The following is a 3,013-nucleotide window of genomic DNA, read 5'->3' on the forward strand; positions in this document are numbered from 1 at the left end:
TATGGCGATTCGGAGTTCGAGGATCAATTTGGAGTCAAACTGGAATTTTCGCTATCCAGGGGTAAAATGGTCATTTGCCACCTGGGGACAAAATGAAAATTTTTAGAAAAGATTTTTGGCCCCATTTGACTTATTGGAGTAAGATTTGAGGTTTAGAAGTGAAAAATTTTAATTTCGGTATAATTTGGAGTAAAAGGGTAAAATGGTAATTTTACCATTCGGAATCGAAAATTTAATTTTTTGAAAGGATTTTGATCAAATTTAATTATTTGGAGTGTGAAATGAGTATGAGGAGTGAAAATTATGCATTATGGAAAATTTTCAATTTTTGGGGTAAAAATGTAATTTTTGAAAACTTCAGGGGCAAAAGTGTAATTTTGAAAAATTTGCTCCACCAAAACTTTGGAAAAATCTGGAAATATCACTTAAGACTTGGATAAGTCAAAGGGAATGCATGGTGAAAGAAAATAGGACAAGTGGATGGCTAGAAAAAAGAAATGAATTAATAAAATATTTAAAATATGAATAAAATAATATTATTTCATTAAACAATAAAAATGCATAAAAAAAATCAGCCCACCCATTCTTCTTCTTCAACATTCGGCCAAGCAAGAAACAAGAGAGAGAAAGGAGAAAACAAAACCCTAGAGAGAGAAAATCAAAGAAAAAGTGTGAATTTTCAAGGAAATTAAGTGAAAAAGGTGAGATTTTTTCTATTAAGCTTGAGTTTTCTTATTCCCAAGTATTTCTCTTTATTTTCCATGATTAAATTACATGTTTTCATGATGAATTCAATTCTGAAAAAATGGGTTAGGAGAGAGAAAGTTGTTGGATTTATTTGATTTTAATTTATGTTAGTGTTTTTAGTTAGTTTAGCATATTTAGAAACAAAACAACAAGAAAAGAATTTATTTTCTCCCCCAACCATTAATGGCTGAATTTACCATGTAGTGAGTGAGGATGAGTTTGATTTTATTCTAGGAGAATTGGTTAAGGAATAATGAATTATGAGCCTAGAAAAATAATGAGAATTTTCGGAGCAAAAATACGAATTTTTACCCACTAGGGGTATTTTCGTAATTTACTATTGAGACTGATAATTTGCATCACACTGAGGGACATTAAGTTAATTTGGGTGCAATTGAGGTATAGAAACTGAAAAGAATTAAATTGGAGTTTAAACGAACCCGTTAGGAATTTAATCGGGTGATAAGACGAATTAGGCTAATACCGGATTTAGATAGTTACCAGTGCATTTTTGCATTCCATATCATGCATTGGTAGTCCAAATTAGTTTAATTTTGATTTAGTACCAACTTAGTGAATTCTCGATTTTGTACTGTGTCAAGGTGGTGAGTCCTCCAATAAAGGCAAGAAAATTACATCCGAGGACCAGTAGACAGAGTGCTTCGAAAGTCTGCATTCTAGACATTGTGAGTAAACTTATTATCGTCTTAATTATCTAGAGTAGTTTTATACAACTATGTGATTTTATGAAAAATGGGTTTAAATGGTAAATTGTTATGTTTTAAGGGAAATTGTGATTTTATAAAATGATTTTATAAATTTTCTGAAAAATCGAATATTGGTTTTGAAAATAGAGTAATTGGAGACTGCTAGTTTGTGTTGCAAATTTATGGTTATGAATTGAATGGCTTATGACAATAAATGAGCATGAATGGCTAAACTGATTTTGGTGTTATAATTATTTATACTGTGTATTCAGCCTTGAGAGGCTAGGTTGTGATAAATTGCCATGACATGTCAAAATGAATTTTATTGATTGGTGGATTATATATTAATTATTTACTGCAGAGGGGGTTCCGTGGACCAGCCTATTAGAGGGGCACGGTAAACTCCATTATATTATTACCTCGAACGGAGAGGCGCGTAGGGTATCTCCTGGGGTATAGCTTAGGGTTCACTTCACGCCAAACCACCACGTGAAGGGGAACTCAGCCAACGCCAAGGAACGGCTGTATTTTTTTCAAACAAAAATATATTTTAAGTGTACACAAAATTTTAACAACCTTGGCGGACTCGGTTAGATGCCCTGCGCAAGGTATCACCGAGTATGAGTTTTGGCACGAGCCAAAGTTTTAAGAAATTCATAAGCGAAGTTGATTACTCGATTTTTATGGATTGATTTTTATGTATTGATTTTATTTGGTTGAAATGAGTTGAATGGTAATGAAATTACAGTATGATGATTTATTTTAATTGTCTCCATTTACTCGACTTTAGATAGTTTAGATGGTATCTGTTTACTCACTGGGATTTTATAATCTCACCACCCTCATTTCCTCACATTTCAGGCTCAGGGAATTTCGTAGTTAGCTGACTTGAACAAGGACCTTCATTTGGACTCGAATCGGTAAAAGCTGTAGGTTTCCAGCTTCCGATGCATTTTGGATAGATATGGGCCCACGTGTCACTGTAAAAGAAATTTTATGCTTTGGTTATTTGCTTTATAGTATATATGAATATAATTATCTTTTACGCTATAAGAATTATGTACCGATAGTTTTATGAAAATTATTTTACAAGAAAATAGTTTATTTTATTGAATATTTTTATCATATTCAAATGGTCAAATTTTCACTTCAAATGAACGTTTTAGATACTTAATTTTTTCTTTTTTTATCATTAAATATATATTTTCGGCTTACCTACTACATTTTTAGCAAGTTTCGAGGTTTTCGACAAAAATGACGAAAATGCCCCTGTGAGCCAGAAAAAAAAAACAATATGTTATGTTATGATTTGGAAATGATTTGTAATCCTTCGTATTTTGATTATTTGATAACTATTGCTCACCGGGGAAGTGCGAAAGCTGATACGAGAGCCTTGCGAGGTTTCGATCGACATTCGGGGTGAAGAATGTTTGTCGAGGCTTCGCGGCGATTGTCACGGGCTCGATGGGGAGTTCCGGGTCGTGACAAAAAGAATTCAACTTAAAATCAATAATGAGATTATAAACCTATTTAAAGCTAGTAATGGGGCTTTCGAAGGC

The 3,013-nt window shown here is 32.9% G+C and overlaps 1 long non-coding RNA gene across 1 annotated transcript; it reads left to right on the forward strand.

Moving 5' to 3' along the window:
- Nucleotides 1-446: 446 nt before the first annotated feature.
- On the forward strand, nucleotides 447-2,573 carry LOC148764682 (uncharacterized). Its single transcript, XR_016024186.1, has 3 exons — nucleotides 447-701; nucleotides 1,350-1,433; nucleotides 2,316-2,573. It is a non-coding gene; the product is annotated as an uncharacterized LOC148764682 (long non-coding RNA).
- Nucleotides 2,574-3,013: the final 440 nt, after the last annotated feature.

The sequence above is a fragment of the Theobroma cacao genome, chromosome 1 (genome assembly GCF_053813885.1).
Source record: "Theobroma cacao isolate CCN51 chromosome 1, ASM5381388v1, whole genome shotgun sequence".
NCBI classification, from domain to species: Eukaryota; Viridiplantae; Streptophyta; class Magnoliopsida; order Malvales; family Malvaceae; genus Theobroma; species Theobroma cacao.